Source organism: Leopardus geoffroyi, chromosome A3 (assembly GCF_018350155.1).
Source record: "Leopardus geoffroyi isolate Oge1 chromosome A3, O.geoffroyi_Oge1_pat1.0, whole genome shotgun sequence".
In the NCBI taxonomy this organism is placed as follows: domain Eukaryota; kingdom Metazoa; phylum Chordata; class Mammalia; order Carnivora; family Felidae; genus Leopardus; species Leopardus geoffroyi.
The window spans coordinates 103,745,313-103,763,276 of record NC_059336.1 but is presented as its reverse complement, the minus strand read 5'-3'; the positions used below and the strand labels follow the sequence as shown (position 1 = coordinate 103,763,276).

The following is a 17,964-nucleotide window of genomic DNA, read 5'->3' as shown; positions in this document are numbered from 1 at the left end:
CAGGAGGGAATGTTTTCCAAGGGGAAGATATTCCCAGCTCTCAGGATACGGCAGGTTGCCTTTATCCCTTCCACAGGGGGGGCCCACCGGTCAAGTGACTTTGGTTTGCCTTTGGCACCTCTCCGCGCCCCGTCCGGGCTCCGCTGATCAGATTCTCCCTTTGTTGTCTCTCTGTCTCTGGCGTCATGGCATGTGGTCATTAGCCCAACCGGTTGGTCATACTAAGAGCTGAGGGTTTCACCGAAGCCAGGAAGTGGTTCGCTTGGGCAACAGACAGGCTCTACCTCCATGACCAAGAGCCGTCTCGGCCTTTTGTATCCACTGAAGACACCGGAAGTGTGGCCCTTGCCCTTTTGGGAGCGCGTCTGCCCTCACCACCTGCGGTGCCTCGGCATTCGGGCACTGTTCCAGTAGCTCGCACACTGTTCGTTGTCCTCGGCAGTCTGACCGAGGGGCTTCTACCGTCATTCCTGCTTCTCAGCTACAGAAACTGAGGCCCAGAGACGGTAAGTGGGGGAGGTGGGATTTGAACCCCTGATGTGCATTTCCAGAGGCCGAGAATTTTACTCTTTGCTACACCCCTCTGCAAGCCCCCTCAAGCACTCGTGTTTTTCGGGGCTGGCCCTTCCACACGGTTGCCTCTCTCCTCCAGCTCACCCCAGATGAGGATGCCTGAGGGCCTTTTGCTTGTAGCAGGGGACAGAGACGGTTCCTGGCCCCTCCCAAGGACACATTTGGAACCTGACTTTGATGGTAGGAAACAAAGAAAAGGAATCAGGGGAAGGAGGTGACAGCTAATTTTGGCTCAACAACACCTTGCTTTGTTCTCAGATCCCCAAGTGTGGGGTCACTGCCAGGTGTCCCAGGAGACCTGTGTTCTTACAGCTCAACTTGCAAATCCTTTTCCCTCCGCCAGACTTGGCCCTGTCTTTGGCACACCAGGGGGCTATGCTGGGTGTTCTCGAGGGTCCCCTTGCTCTAACGTAACTTTAGCTACCTACGGAGGGAGAGAAGATGACAGGTTGCACACAAATGGTTTGTAAACAGTGTCCAACTGATGGGTGCTTGGGTGGCTCAGTCAGTTAAGAGTCTGACTCTTGATTTCCGCTCAGGTATGATCTCACGGTTTATGAGATTGAGCTCCAACCAAGTTCAGCTCCACACTAACAGCACGAGGCCTGCTTGAGATTCTCTCTCTCTCTCTCTCTCTCTCTCTCTCTCCCCCTGTCTCCCTGCCCCTCCCCTGCTTGTGCTCTCTTTCGCAAAATAAGTAAATAAACTAAAAAAAAAAAAAAAAAATGTCCAGCTGGTTATACCAATACCTCTCATCCTACTGGTTGAAGGGAATGAGGGACTAGAAAGCTTAAAACATCTCAAAAGGAAATAAACCAGCTCTTTGGTGTTTAATGGCCCTATCGTTCAGCAGATACATCTTCCAAATTAAAACCCGCTTCCTCATAAAAAAATGCCAGGATGATTTTAGCCAAGTGTTTCAGCAAAGGTATCTGCAGTAACTCAGCAAGAGCTCTCTAGATGGTTTTAGACCGGAAATTCCCAAAGAATTCCGTCTCCAATTCTCTATGTCAGGGGGCGTCAGCATGGAATGAAAAGAATGGGTCACTGGTGAGGTCCATACTGACATGGCGGCCTGCCCTGATGTCGGTCATGGCGTCAGGTGAGCAGCTGGGAGGACCAGTGTGAGGGCGGGAGGCCCAGAGTGGGGCATAACCAAACTCCCTGGGCTCAGAGAAGCTGATGGTCTGACAGGTGATCAGGGCCTCTCTGCTGAATGGAAGGCTGGCCTGCCTTTGGATGGAAGATGTTAGGACATGTGGTGTAGACTGTCTACAAATAAGTCATCTGTGAACCCAATGACTTTTCTATCCGTTTGTGTGTTTATTGGCTCAGAGTGAGAAAACGGCATCTTGGTTTCCAAAGTTTTGGGGCATCATATAAAATACTCTTTGTGAAGCAACAACGCTTTTGTGGCTGTGTTGACCTTTGCAAACTCCAACATAGTGTTTTAGGTCAACCCTTTGCCGAAGTAAGACATACATGGAGAAAAGTGCACAAGTGATCTGCGTAAGAGCGCGATGAATTTTTCACAAAGGAACCAAATCTATGAAACCATGACCCGACTGAGGAGCAGGACACTGTTGAATCTTCATTATATTGTACACCTGAAACTAATGTAACACTAGATGTTAATTATACTTCAGCAGAAAAAGAAGAGACAGAGAACAACAACAACAGTGACAAAGAAACAAGACATTACAAACACCCCAACAGCCCCCTTGTGCTTCTTTCCAGTCACATCCTCCAAATAACGACCATCTTGACTTGCATGCCCACCAATTAGCTTTGTCTGTTCTTGACCTTCATGTCAATAGTATCATCCCGTGTGCCCTCTTGGTTGTCTGGCTCCCTACCCTGAACTTGAAGGTTTCAGTTCTGTGTTAGCTCGTGTTGTTTTAGATTGTTCAATTTCACTGCTAAGAACACCACGTATATTTATCCATTCCACTGTTGATGGAACCCTGGGCTGTTTCTACCAACCTTGAAGTTCGGGACCTGGGTGGATCAGTTGGTGAGGCGGCTGACTTTTGATTTCAGCTCAGGTCATGATCTCACTATTCCTAAATGGAACCCCTGCCCTGCTCAGGCTCTGCACTGACAGTGTGGAGCCTGCTTGGGACTTTCTCTCTCCTCTCTCTGCCCCTCCCCTCCTCGTGTTCGCACTCCCCCACCTCTTCAAAATAAAGAAATAAACTTAAAAAAAGCCTGCCAGTTATTTTACCAGTAAAAAAATGGGTTCATTCAGAAAAAGCAGAGAATCGCAATTCGGGACAAAGTAGCTTCAGAGCAAAAGCATAGGCAAGTCCAGAGATTGAAGGAGAGGAACGCTCTTTTACAGAGGAAAGGGAGAAGTTGGGAGGTCTGTTGTAAAAAAAAAAAAAAAAAAAAGGGGGCGCCTGGGTGGCGCAGTCGGTCAAGCGTCCGACTTCAGCCAGGTCACGATCTCGCGGTCCATGAGTTCGAGCCCCGCGTCAGGCTCTGGGCTGATGGCTCAGAGCCTGGAGCCTGTTTCCGATTCTGTGTCTCCCTCTCTCTCTGCCCCTCCCCCGTTCATGCTCTGTCTCTCTCTGTCCCCCAAAAAATAAATAAACGTTGAAAAAAAAAATTTAAAAAAAAAAGTCCATTAAGGTAAACTGGGGGTTCAAATTATAGTGGTTTTTCATTGGCTGAGTTATTACAGTCTCTCACTGGCTGAGTGTCGCCAGGGGAGGAAAATCTTCCTCCTTCTGGGATAGTAAAGTAGTAGCTAAAGTAGTATCACCTTGGGGCGCCTGGGTGGCTCAGTCGGTTAAGCGTCTGACTTCAGCTCAGGTCATGATCTCACACTTCGTGGGTTCGAGTCCCACGTCAGGCTCTGTGCCGACAGCTCATGGAGCCTGTTTCAGATTCTGTGTCTCCTTCTCTCTCTGCCCTTCCCCACTCTCATACTCTCTGTCTCTCTCTCAACAAATGAATAAACATTAAAAAAATTTTTTTAAGGTGTGGCTCTTTCTGCAATTGGCCAGGAGGGGTAGGGCATAAGAACTCCCACCGCTGGCCTCCCAACTCCATTTTAGTGTGGTTTCCTTTTAGAACTTTTCACGTCTCCAGACTTTGGCTCCTTAACTAGATAGTTCTGAACGGTTTTGTACGTGTCTTTGGTGCGCGCGCGTGTGTATGTTTCAGTTGGGGGGATACCAAGGAGGGGAACCACTGAGTCACAGGCTCTACATTGTTCAGGTGCAGTAAACCCTGCCCCAAATTTTCCACGGTGATTGCACCAGTTTACAGCCATGCTAGTCAGTGGATGGCGGTGGCAATGGCCACACACATCCTCCCCAGCACTTAGTGTTATTAGTCTGTTCATTTTCAGCCACTCCGGTGGGTATATAGTAGTGTTACCCTGTGAATGTCCTTTGTACTCCCCTGCTCATATTTACTGATAAATTGTATAGCCTCTTTGTGAGGTACCTGTGCCAGTCTTTTGCTCATTTTTTTTCCATTGGACTATTAATGGTTTTTGAAGATTTTTCATATATTCTGGACACAATTTTTTTAAATCAAGTTTAAGATATGCAAATATTGTTTCTCTGTGGCTTGCCTTTCACTCTCTTTTTAAGGTTTTAGTTAATTAATTAATTAATTTATTTATTTATTAGAGAAAGAGAAAGAAAGAGAGAGAGGGAATCTCAAGCAGATTCCACAGTCAGTGTGGATCCTGACTCGGAGCTCGATCCCATGACCCTGGGATCGTGACCTGACCTGAAATCAAGACTCAGACGCTGAAACCAATGAGCTACCCAAGCACCCCAACCTTTTTAGTCTCTTCTTGGTGTCTTTTGATGAGCAAACTTCTTGGTTTTAATGAAGTCCAGTTTACTGATCTTTTCTCATGTTCTTAGTGGTTTTTTTGTACTGTATTTGAGAAAATTTTTCGTGTCCAAGCTCATGAGATTATTCTCTGATGTTATCTTTTGGAAGTTTTATCATTTTACCTTTCATATTTAGATTACAATCTCCCTGATTTGATTTTTTTAAGCTTATTTACTTATTTATTTTGAGAGAGAGAGAGCACGACCAGGGGAGGGGCAGATAGAGAGGGAAAGAGAGATTTTCCCAAGCAGACAATGTACTATCAGAGCGGAGCCCAGTGTGGGGCTAGATCTCAGGAACCATGAGATCATGACCTGAGCTGAAACCAAGAGTCAGACTCATAACTGACTGAGCCACCCAGGTGTCCTACCTGATTGAATTTTTGTGTCTGGTGTGAGGTAAGGTCAAGATTAATTTTTTTTTCAATGAATATGCAGTCAACCCAGCAGAGTTTATGAAAAGACCATCCCTCCTATCTCATTGCATGGCAGTGTCTTTTTTTTAAATCACAAATCAAGGTATTGAATATGAGTGGTCTGTTTTCTAGAACTTTCATTTCTGTCCCATGGGTCTATTTGTCTATGCTTACACAAATCTTACACTGTCTTATTTACTAAAGCTTCAGAATAAGTCTTGACAAATGTTCCTATTCAAGATTGTTTTGGTCTTTTAATTTTCCAAATAAATTATAGGATGAAGTTTATGGTAAAAATAAAATTAACAAAACTCTACTGGAATTTATATCGAAATTGTGCTAGTTCTAGAGATCAGTTTGGAGAGAATTGACTTTAAAAGCATTAAGTCTTGGGGCGCCTGGGTGGCTCAGTTGGTTGAGCACCCAACTCTTGATTTCAGCTCAGGTCATGATTCCAGTATCTTAGGATCAAGCCCCACATCAGGCTGCGTGCTCAGCATGGAGCCTGCTTGAGATTCTCTCTCTCTCTCTCTCTCTCTCTCTGACTCTCTCTGCCCCTCTCCCCCACTCACACTCTCTCAAGTAAAAAAATTTAAAAATTAAAAAAAATTTTTTAGAGCATTAAGTTTTTCATTCTATAAATATTTGCTTAGGGTTTCTTTAATATCTTTCAACAATAATCTTATAGTTCTTAATTAAATTTCATCACATTTATTTCGCTAATTTTTTTTAAAAAATTATGTTTTATTTTTTATATTTAAGAGACAGAGCATGAGTGGGGGAGGGGCAGAGAGAGAGGGAAACATAGAACCTGAAGCAGGCTCGGACCCACAATGTGGGGCTTGAACCCACAAACTGTGAGATCATGACCTGAGCTGAAGTCGGATGCTTAACTGACTGAGCCACCCAGGTGCTCCTATTTTGCCATTTTCTTCAAAAAAAATTTTTTTTAACGTTTATTTATTTTTGAGACAGAGAAAGACAGAGCATGAATGGGGGAGGGACAGAGAGAGAGGGAGACACAGAATCTGAAGCAGGCTCCAGGCTCTAAGCCATCAGCCTAGAGCCCGACGCGGGGCTCGAACTCACGGACCACGAGATCGTGACCTGAGTTGAAGTCGGACGCTTAACCAACTGAGCCACCCAGGTGCCCCTATTTTGCTATTTTCTAAAGACATTTTTAAGAGCAGTTTTAGGTTCACAACAAAATGGAGAGGAAAGGAGAGATTTCCTATATACTCCTTCCCTCAACACTTGCATAGCCTCCCCCAGGATCAACATCCCCAACCAGAATGATACATTTGTTACAGTTCAGAAACCTACATTGGCCCATCTTATCACCCAAAGTCCATGGTTTCCGTTACAGGTTACTCTTGATGGCATATATTCTATGGGTTTGTAAAAATGTATAATGACCTGTATCTACCATTGTAATATACAGAGTATTTTCACTGCCCTAAAAAATCATCTGTGCCCCAACTATTCCCTATATTTTAGGTGCTTTTGTAAATGGTGTCATTTAAAATTTGTTATTTTCCAATTATTTGTCACTATTTAAAACCATTAGTTCTCTTAAGTTGATTAAGCAGCCCATCTGCATGTGGTCAAAGCTACTAATGTGTGAATCGAAGTCATCATTTACAGTAGAGAAATTTCTCTGTATGCTTTCTCTTTGTCACTCAGATTGGGTGACTTCTGTTGTTTTTTCCTCAATTTTATTGATTCTACCTTTTGTCGTATCCATTCTACCATTGAGCCCATCTGGTGAGTTTTTTATTTCAGTTATTTGTATTTCCTAGTGCTATAATTTCCATTTGGTTCCTTTTTTATAAGCTCCGTTTCTTGGCCAAGATTTTTTTCTCTTTTTTCATTTGTTTCAAGAGAATTTGCACTTCCTTTCTAAAGCATTTTTATGACAGCTGCTTCAAAGTCTTTGTCAGGTGCTTCTAGCACCTGGTTCATCTCAGAGTGGGTGTCACCTGATTGTCTTTTCTCATCTACGTTATTCTCCTGGTTCTTGATATGATGTGTATGTTTGGACATCTTGCCTTTTGTGTTAGGAGACTCTCAATCCGATTCGAATTTTTTTTTTTAAGCCAGCTCTCACCCTATTTAGGTTAACAAGCAGATCCTGGCCTAGGTTAGTGGGCTGTGGGTCCAATGGCAATTTAATTTCAGAGCGTTTGTCATATTATTACAGTCTCTTGGGGCTCCCACACTGGTCCTCCCTGCTGCTACCTGAGGGGGCAGAAGGAAATTCCTCAGGCTGGTTCTCCCGGTGCCTCTAGATAAGGGGTCCTCTTGGGTCCACGGAGACAAAAAAGCTTCTTCCCAGGCGAGGTTGCTCGTTATGCTGTAACCCCCTTTTTTGGTGCCATCTGGTCATTCCAGGTGTCCGTCAGTGAGAGAGGAGAATCTCAGGCCCACCAAAAAGAGGGAACCTCTGTTGGTTCTCCTCTGGAGCCCGGTTGGGCAGCAGGAAATGCCAAGTCTAGATCACCTTCTCCTGTTGGACAAGGGGGTAGTAAGACACCCCACTGCTGTGTTGTTCTTGCAGTACTAGGATCTCTAGCTTGTTTCCCTCTCTCTTTCCCCTTTCAGAGTTTTCCTTTGGTGACCTCTTGCAATATTTCCAGAGTTCATCATTGTACCTAGCTGGAGGAGGAAAGGGAGAAGTGAGTTTATGTCATCTTGTCTGGACCAGAAGTCCTTTCAGTAGCTTTTGAATACAAAAACAATTCATTGACAGAATCAGCAATGATTCCATCTTGAATATAATTCATCAACCTAAATATAGCCAGGTCATAAAAAGGAAATCAATCACAGACTCTTAGAATTGGTAGGGTCTGAGACTCTATTCCACTCTCCTTTACAAAAGAGACACTTTCTTTAGGGCCCCCGGACAAATGGACAGCCCATTTCCAGCATACCATGGGATCAGGGAATTGTCCAACTAGCGGTTTCCCTGGGGCACTCTGGCCAGGGATATTCAGGAAAAACATTATGGATCCATCCATGATGGGAGAAAGAGGTGGAGTTGCCTATTTTAATTTCTGTAACTAGTATATTTCAGGGCAACGCATGAGCAGCCAGTAAAAATGAATGCAAATGACGGGTGGAAAGAATACACGTGGAGATGAGAGAAAGCAAAGCTAGTGAACGTGTTAAACATACATTTTCACCCCCTCTCAACTGAAAAAAAAAAAAAAAGGCAGAAACCTGCTGTTTAAAGCAGGAAATATTAGAAAACACCAGCTGAGAAACTGCCCACTTGGCATCTGTGAGCCCCAGCTGGCCCTCTGACCCTACTCCTATTTTAAGTTCATGACGCACAGTCAAGCATTCCTTTGCTGCACCTGAAAGAATGACTTCAGCCCAGACTGAGCCCTTATTGGAAGTGACGGAGTTATTTTTAGACCTGGGCACGTAGTTTGCTTCAGCCTAATTGTTGGAACTTTCAAGGAAACGCGATGGGGGTGGGGGGAGGATGGCTCTCTCATTAACGTCCCACCTGGTGTTCCACCAAAGGGCACCTCATTTCGCAGACAGCTTGTTAGTTTGGAGCCAGTGGCCATTGCCAAGGATGACTCTTGGTTCCCCCCCTGCCTGTCACAAACTGCTCTCTGAGCCTCCCACACCAGATCGTACCCATCTTGCCAGTGGAAGTGAGCCCCCATGCCAAGCTGTTCTTGTCCTCACTAGCTTACTTTCTCTGGAAAGCATGAGAGCCCAGCCAGATTCTGGGTGTCTGAATTTGGATTCTGTCCCTTACAGATCATGTCTCTGGACACATCACTTCTTGGGGCCTTAGTTTCCCAAACTGCATAGACTAACAATTCATCGTTATAAGGATTAGGTAAAAGGTCGTAGGCAAAAAGCGATCTGTGTTGAGCAGGGAGTGCTCAACAAATTCTGGCCATTATTATTAATTATTATTATTATTATTATCAAGGGCTCAAAACACGTTTATGCGTTGTTCCACTTGGTCTTAAGACCTCACAGGTCTTGACAAGAAACCTATGAGGGAGGGGTTATCGTCCCCACTTTATAAGTGAGAGCAGTGAGGCTTAGAATGGTTGGGTGAGTCGACAAGTCACAGGACCACTAACAGGGGAATTCAGGACTCTTGGCTTCAGTGACCGTGCCTGGGGGCAGCTCAGCAGATGGCATCATCACATTCAGTAGCAGCCACAGTAGCAGGACCGGCAGCAAGTATAGAGTGATCAATTGCACACCGGCTCTCGTTGAATACTCACAACAGCTATAGGCTCTGAATTCTATCATAAAACCCCACTTCGGATGAGGGGCCCAAAGTTCAGAGAGATCAAGGGAGGTGTCCGGGGGCACACAGCTGAGAGTGGGGGAGTTGGGGTGTCCCCCTGGCCTACCATGCCCATGCTGTGCTCTCAGTCCCCCTGCTGCTGTCTACTGCGGCAAACCCTGAGAACAACTGCAAATACCTGCCTGATTGATGCAGCCCAGGCAAGGAGGACGAGCTATTTGTCCCAGAGTCCTCGGGATTTTCTATGCAGACAGTCATGCTGCTTGCAATCAGAGATAGTTTTACTGATTCTTTGATTTCTTTTTCCTGTCTTGTTGCAGCAGTTAGAACTTCTTTTTTTTTTTTTTAATTTTTTTTAAACGTTTATTCATTTTTGAGAGACAGAGAGAGACAGAGCGTGAGCAGAGAAGGGGCAGAGAGAGGGAGACACAGAATCTGAAGCTGACTCCAGGCTCCGCACAGAGCCCGACACGAACCGCGAGATCGTGACCCGAGCCAGAGTCAGACGCTCAACCGACTGAGCCACCCAGGCGCCCCTGCAGTGGTTAGAACTTCTAATACTGTGTCTAAGAGTAGTTAGAGCAGACATCTTCGCTTTGTTCTACATCTTTGTTCAGATCTTAGATGCATTTAATCTTTCACCATTAAATACAATGCTTGATGTAGGGTTCAGAAGATATTCTTTATGAGGCCGAAGAACTTCCTTGCTATTCCTAGTGCGTGGACAGGTTTTTTTCATTATTAATGGTTATTGCATTTTGGCAAAAGATTTTTCTGCACCAGTTGATATGATCATATGATTTTTCCTCTTTAGCCTGTCACTATGGCGTATCACATTGATTGATTTTCAAATATTGAATCAGTATTGCATAGCTGGCATAAATGCTTCTTGGTCATAGTGTCTTACTATTTATATATACATCGTTGGATTTGACTAAATTTGGTTGATGATTTTTGCATCTAAGTTCATGAGAGATATTAGTCTTCAGGGTTTTTGGGGGGAGGGTACTGTCTTTGGTTGGTTTTGGTTTCAGAGCAATGATGGCCTCATATATAGAAGTGGGAAGTGATTTATCCTTTCTTATGTCTGGAAGAGATTATATAGAAATAACATTAATTATTCTTTGAATGGTAAAATGTTCTAGTGAAGCCATCTGGGCCTAAAGATTTCTTGTGTGGAGCATTTAAATTGCACATTCAATTTCTTCAATAGTTAAAGAACTGAGTAGATCATCCAATTCATCTTGGCTAAGTTTTGGTAGTTTGTGGTGTTAGAGGAATTGTCTTATTTCTTCTAAGTTGTTGAATTTATGAACGTAAAGTTGTTTGTAGTATTTTTTATTATCATTATAATGGTTGCAGAATTTATTGTGGTATCTCCTGCAATTCTGATATTGGGGATCGGGATCTGTGTCTCCTTTTTATCTTTGCCAATCTTGCTAGAAGTTACTAATTTTATTTTATTTTATTTTTTTGAAGAACCATCTTGGCATTTCAATGTTTTTTTTCTATTTTCCAGCTTTCAATTTCATTGATTTCTGCTCTTTATTATCTCCTTTCCCTGTTTGCTTTGAATTTATTTTGCTCTTCTTTTTGTAAAGTTTTTGATGTAGGAACTTAGATTAGTGATTTGAGATACTTCCTCTTCCAAGGCAGCTTCTAGTGCCATAAATTTCCCTTTCAACATTGCTTTAGCTGCCTCTCACAAACTTTAAAAATCATAGCACTGAATGAAAATGAAAATGAACATATTTTCATTTTCATTCAGTGCTATGATTTTTAAAGATTCCTTTGAGATCACCTCCTTGACCCATGAATTATTTAGAAGTTTATTGTTTAGTTTTCAAGTATTTGGAAATTTTCCTGTTGACCTCCTGTTTTGATTTATAGTTTGATTCCATTGTGGTCAGACAACATACTCTATGATTTTAATTCTTTTGAATTTGTTAAGGTTCGCTTTATGATCTAGGATACAGTCTACCCTGATGAATGTTCCATGGGCCCTTTGAAAGGACAGATGTTCTGCGGTTGTTGACTGAGCATCCTATAAATGCCAATTAGATCTTTGTAGTTGGTGGTGGTGGTCTAATTTTCTCTTTAGTGGTCCTAAAGTTTCTGAGCGGGGGTGGGAAGCTCCCAAAGGCAATTGCAGATTTGTCTAATTTTCTTTCAGCTGTCTTAGTTTTTGCTTCGATATTTTGAAACTGTTATTTGGTTCACAGGAGAACTATTTTTTTATTAGTGGAATAATCCTCTTTGCCCATGGTAGCTTCTTTGCTCTGCAGTCTATGTTGTCTGATGTTAACATAGCCATTCATGCTTTTGATTAATACTTGCTTGGTATATCTTTTCCCTTTCTCTTGCTTTCAGTCTCCTCGTGTCATTAAATTTGTAGTGAGTTTCTCATAAACAACATATAGTCGGGTCGCGTTTTGTAATCCACCCTGCCAATCTCTGTCTTTCAATTAGTGTATTGAGACCATTTCCATTCAAGGTATCTAGCGATCTATTAAGGCTAAGTCTGGCGTTGTGTTATTTGTTTTCTGTTTGTTCCTTCTGTTTCTCATTCTTCTGTTCCTTTGTTCTTGTCTTTCTGTGGGTTGCCTGAACATTTCTTAGAGTTCCGTTTTGATTTAATTATTATATTTTTTAATGTATCACTTTGTATTGCTTTCTTATGTGATTATTATGTTAGGAGACTGTTGCTGGGCAACCCTTGGGAGCCGGGAAGTAGCTTCTGGGCCTGGGTCTCCTTACGCTACTGGGTCAAGGCCAGGGAGACATGGGGCTTCACTGCTGCTGCTGTGGGTGGATCGGGCCACCCGCTGATATCTCAGTTGTGGACCAGAGGCCAGAACTGCTTGGGGCTTTGCTGCTTCTGCTGCCTCCGCCCCCACTGCCTACAGATTACACTGTTTGCAAGGACCCTGGATTGTAGTGGGGGCTGGAACTTCTTACTGGGCCTCTGTTGGATTTTCCCTTTCCTGAACTTTGACCAGAGAAAGGAGGATATTCTTGGGTTTCGTTTTTTGTTGTTGTTTTCTTGTCTGTGCCTATTGGTGATTCCAGATTGCAAGCCCCTCCTGTGCCCAGATCAGGGTACGTGGGAAATAAAAAGAAAATCCAGGGAACTCAGAAAGTTGCTTCTCAAGTCTCGAGGTTTCTTTCCAGTCCACCGTGTTTTGTTTTGTTTTGTTTTGTTTTGTTTTCCAACTTTCAGATTTCTTTTACCATTGTCTGTTGAATAGTTTTCAGGGAATTTAGTTGTATTCGGAGAAATGGAGTAGGGAAAAGTGATCCTATGGCATCTCGTTCCAGAACCAGAGGCAGGACAGCCTGTTTTCTAAATGTTTCAGACATACTTTCTTTCCTGGTTGATTTTCCAGAAAGCAGAAAAAAAATATTATCAATGGTGCTTCCTGTGGTCCAAGCTACACCCTCTTTCTCCTTCTTGGAAGGGATCGATTGCATTACTCAGTAGTCCCATCTCTCTGAGCCCGCTCTGTAGTCAACAGGATATTGAATTCCTTTTGAAAGCCGAAACAGGTAATCATTTCTTTCTTGGACCAAATGTTGATCAGTAGTGTTAATACTTGTCTGTAGCATGGAAAATGGTTTTCTTTGAGTTCTTCCTTGCAGAAGTTTTCTTCTGGCGCAGAAAGGCTTTATTTAACTACATTGATCTAGAAATGGATTCCCACGGCAAGAATGGAACTTTCTTCATGACGATTGTTTAGCTGCACAGGCAAAGACTTCTTATATCTGTGCTTTACTGATTTCTCATCTTGGACCCTTGCCTGACAATATAGGATGGGCTTTTGGCCCAGCGACTCACAAGAAAGCACAATATCGAAGCTTGAAGTTAATGTTTTAAATTTACCAGCAAAGGCAGAGTAAGCAGAACACTGAGCCCTGCCCCTCTTTAAAAAAAGAAAAATACTGCCTTCTGTGCCCTTTTCCTCACCATAAAGATAATCCCCTAGTTTCTCTTAAGTAATCAGAGAGTGGAGAAAAAAAAAAAAATCCAATTTGTTATATATCTTTTACCTAAAAGACACAGTTTAGAAAAGAGTAGATCAGACTTAACATGATTCATGCCACTCTTTTTTTGCGCCATAGACTACCTCTCCCCAGGATTTTGAAACTCCCAGAAACAAATCCCATAAGATATTAAAATACATAGCAACACTTGTAAGTTTACATGATTTTAGGCTTACATCAGTACAATGATTCATATAATGCGGTAAATAATAGAAACTTTAAAAATCGAATATTTATATTTAAGGATATATGAAATCGAATGTTCGCATGTGAAGTAACACATTTTCAAGAACATTTTACGTTTGTTTCTGAAATCTCCTTTTCTCCACTGACTGTGTCTTTAAAATTTTTTTTTTCAAAACATATACTGTTTTTTGGCACCACATGAAAAGTTTATTGTTTGAGTGCAGGGTTAAAAAGAGGCCAGTAAATTAACATGCTATATTTGCTATGGGCACCATTCAGTCCAAATTGTCAAAAGACCCAGAGAAATCATGTACAGACAACCAGCCAGCATATTAAAATTGTTTTTATTATTTTAAAAACTAGTCGTAAAGATCTGTGTTGAAGCACACTGTTTTTCATTTGTAAAAGTGGGACAATTTGAGTGAATTTGATTAAAACACGAATGGAAGACTCTCAGTCCTCTATAACCTCAGCAGAAAACGTGATTGTAAACGCTTGCACAGAACCTCGATTTCCCATAGCTATGTGTGAGATGAGCTGAGAACAAATTTCTATCAGTCTCTTAAAATATTATTTGCCCTCCTCACTGATAAGGCAACAGAGGATGAGAGTAAAAATGTAATAAAAATATGGAAAAAAAAAAAGACTCCCTTTGCCTACTTCCAGCAACTAATGTTAAAAAAATACAATAATAATAAACAAATCAGCTCACAAAGAAAACAGCTTTTCACTTAGTTTCTTTTGAAGTGAATCTCCTTTTATTTTTTCGTTTTGGAAGCTTGCACATGCAGGCTTCCTTGGAAATGGATGAATTCTGTAGAGTTTCCAGACTCCGAAGATAAACAAAGCAGTGAATTTCTCTTCCCTCCCCCACCCCCACCCTGTAAATAACCTCGGGCCACAGTCTGAGCCTCCCTCTGCTCCCCGCCTCTACCAAGGGGCTGGGGGCTGGGTAGGCCTGTGACACCGGGGTGAGGCAGCGCAGGGAGGAGGGGGGGTGAGGGAGGAGCCAGTAGGGGTGGGCTCATCCAGGACTGAGCCCCAGCTGCAGCCCGGTGAAGAATGTCGCATGCATGCCCGCACACACAAAATGTACACAGTGGAGCCAGGCGAGAAGAGAACTGTTAAAAAAAGAGAAGAAAGAAAGAAAAAGTACTGCTTCATCAGCTAAAAAACAGTCCTGTTCTTTCCTGGTTTGATTTCAGCTTGAAGTACTGGCTTGGAATTGCCCGCAGCGATATTGGGCCCCTGCCCACACAGCAGGCAGATGGCTTTCCCTGCCAGCAACAGGCTTTTAATAAAACAGGATGCTCGCCCATCACTAAGGCCACTGAGGACTAGGGGTCCCGGGTCCGTATGGACTGCTTCTCCCAGAGCCATTCTCTGTTCCTTATCAGGAAACTCCACTTGGGAGCTCCTGGCCCAAGAGCAATGCCCCTCTCCCGGGGGACTGCGGAGTGAATGCTTGCGGGGTAGCCTCCCCATTCCCTGAGCTATCTGCTTCCGTAAGCTTCTTATCACCCGTGAGCGTGCTCCCTTGCTCCTTCTAGGCATTTTGGCTTTTATGAAGTTTCCCACCTCGACAGTTAAATAGGATGGACTTTTATTTTTTATTTTTTATTTTTTCAACGTTTATTTATTTTTGGGACAGAGAGAGACAGAGCATGAACGGGGGAGGGGCAGAGAGAGAGGGAGACACAGAATCCGAAACAGGCTCCAGGCTCTGAGCCATCAGCCCAGAGCCCGACGCGGGGCTCGAACTCACGGACCGCGAGATCGTGACCTGGCTGAAGTCGGACACTCAACCGACTGCGCCACCCAGGTGCCCCTAGGATGGACTTTTAAATAAGGACCTGGCTGTACAGGAAGGGTGAAGACAATCCGTCCCCGTCTCTCCACAGCCAGTTCTAATGAGTCATGCCAGATCTGGATTTGGATCCGACTCACCATCTCAAGTGTGATGAACGTTAACACTTGGGGGAGGTTCACCTGCCCGTTTGTTTTCTACCCACATGGAATGAAATGGGTATGTTTCTGTTGGGATGGTGGTCCCTGAAATTTGCTGGCTGCAGCCTAATAGTGTCCCAACTAATGGGTGAGCTCCCAGGGTGCCCTCCAGACCCTGGAGATCCTGTGCGCTGCCCCCTCCCCCCAGCCCATGCTGGCCCCAGGGCATGGAAAGTGGGATGTTGAAAGTTCTCCAGAAGGATTATCCATAGGCTCAGAGGCATAGCCGGCTCCCGCTAGGGTGTCCAGAAGTGGCTGAGTATGGAACACATAACAGGCAATCAGCAAGTGGCCCTTGATGACCTCATATATGACTGGACTCCAGCATGAAAGAGACATCATTGTCATTAATAGGAAAGGCCTTGGGGTGCCTGGGTGGCTCAGTCGGGTAAGCATTCAACTTTGGCTCAGGTCATGATCTCATGGTCTGTGAGTTCGAGCCCCGTGTCTGGTTCTGTGCTGACAGCTCGGAGCCTGGAGCCTGCTTTCCATTCTGTGCCTCCCTCTCTCTCTCTCTCTGCCCCTGTCTCTGTCTCTCCATCTTGCAAAAATAAATAAATATTTTTTTTTTAATTTAAAAGAAAAATAGGAAAGGCCTGACAACCTAGAATCTCTCCCCAGAACTGCCCTTGCTTCTTCTCTAGTTTAGACAACTTGATCCGCGTGTGCTTCAGTCTCATTTGTAATGTGCAGAGGGGGGTGTTGGAGGAAGGGAACTCACCAGCCCCTCCACTGTGCTTTTCCTTCGCAACTTCCGAGCAGGCCTTGTGGATCCCTCAGGGCACCTTCCTACCCTGCCCCGGTGGGAAACCCAGCCAGCCATAGCCCGTCGGTCAGAGATGGCCCTTGAGCAAAGGCCTGTGATGGTTTCCAACTTTTCTTCCAACGGTGGTAGTCGGTGAGCCTTTGAGTCTCAATCCAGTACGTTTCTACGCACTTTGAAGTTCTGAGGAGGAAACCGAAGGATTTGGTGGTACAGGTGGTGTTTTCATTTCTCCCTTCACTTGAAGTTCGTGACTTTGGAAGTGAAAGGAGGAGGGAGGAAGTATACGGAGGGAACATCTGGGCATGTAGATGGTGTCAGAGTGGAGAACTGTGTCTGCTGGACCGCAGCCCAGATCCACCCCGGAGCAGCGGGGTCCTGGCAGGAAGCAGGATGTACTAACCCAAATCTGAGAACATGCGGCAGGAGACCTGCCAGTGTGACCAGAAAGAGTTTAAACAGAAACTTCAGAGGGAGGAATTAACCAAAAAAAAAAAAAAAGCCCAAATAAATCTATAAAACCAGAAACGATGAGGCACAGCACAAGACTATCAGCTAGGGTTCTTGAAAAGAAACTGCTCTTGCTGACTCAAGCAAAGGGGGAATGTGTGGGACGTTGTCGAGGGGCTCACAGGAGAGCGGTTTTCTGAGCTGGAGTGCGGCGTTCAGGCCGGGAGGGAGCACAAGTGGGTCAGGTGCCTCTGCGGGGTGGGGATGGGCCGCGGTCACTCCTTCTGAGGCTGCTCAGCTCCGCGCTGGGACAGGAAGGGGCACTGGGACAACACCCTTCGGCTTCCAGACAGGGAGACAGCACCTGAACTCCCCGCCCACCAGGACTGCCCGATGGTCAAGACCACGCCACAGAGGAACACACAGTTGTGCAAAGGAAGGGCGCACAGATTCTAGGTTACTAAAAAAAAACAAAAACAAAAACAAAAACAAAAAAAAAACACCAAAAAACAACGGTACCCAGCGCCATATGTGACGGAAGTGTTACACCATAAACGCCATGAATGGCCAGGCGTGTCTTAGAAGGGTGACTTCAAGGTCAATGGCCAGGTGTGGAAAAGCCAACTGGCAGGCACAGGCGGGGGTCAAAGGGTAAAGGCAAAGGTGCTTCCCAGCCACCAAGACCAAGCTGTGTGGAGCCCAGGAAGGAGTCTAGCTGTTGTCAGAGATGTAGGTCAAAGCCCAAAATACCTAGACAAGTCAAGGAGGGAGTAAGAGGCAAGGACTTGTGTCCAGGGCTCAAGGTCATCTTTCTGCACTCTGGTGGGGCCCGTCCTGCTGGAAAAGAGCAGCTTTGAAAGGTCCTAGTTGTGAGCTTCAGAGTGGAGGAGGTGCCCAAGAGTGTCAGCGAAATCACTCCCGGTCAGGAAGGCTCCTGGGCTCTCCCTCTTGGGAAAGCAAATCTCCCCAATTCAGAATTTGGCTTCCACTGCTCTGGGCATGGGGCCAGTTCCAAGAGGAGCCAAGAAACAGGATGGTTCTGCCAGGCTGGGGGCCCAAGGGAGACAGGGGCCTGGGGCTGCTGCGACCATCTTGCCTCCATGTGAAGCAGCAGCAAAGCCAAATGGAGAGACTCAGGTCCTGGTGACATTAACAGACCTCTGAACTCAGCTATGCCTAAGGCCGGGGTGACTTAGATTCTGCTTGAAGGCAAGCCCTTGGGGAAAATCCTCTGAGCCAATAGAATCTTTTAGTGTCTAAGCCAGTTTGCATTGGCTTTCTATCACTTGTAACCACAAAGGGTTTCAATAATAGGTAGATAATAATACTAATAAGGACCTAACTATGCATTATTTCCCTTATAGCAATGCCAGGAGGTTAACGCTGTTATCA

General features: G+C 44.6%; 1 long non-coding RNA gene across 5 annotated transcripts in view; it reads right to left on the bottom strand.

The window, feature by feature from the left end:
- The window catches only part of LOC123581137, a 156,714-nt gene that overhangs the window by 3,558 nt on the left and 135,192 nt on the right, over positions 1 to 17,964 (bottom strand). Inside the window, exon 5 of one of the 5 annotated variants that reach the window (XR_006703622.1) lies at positions 1,873 to 2,186. The exons of 3 other annotated variants lie outside the window; for them this stretch is intronic. This is a non-coding gene — a long non-coding RNA (uncharacterized LOC123581137). Of the gene's footprint in view, positions 1 to 1,872; positions 2,187 to 13,677; positions 14,474 to 17,964 lie in introns of those variants that run through there. One more of the 5 variants, XR_006703621.1, reaches the window with a different exon arrangement.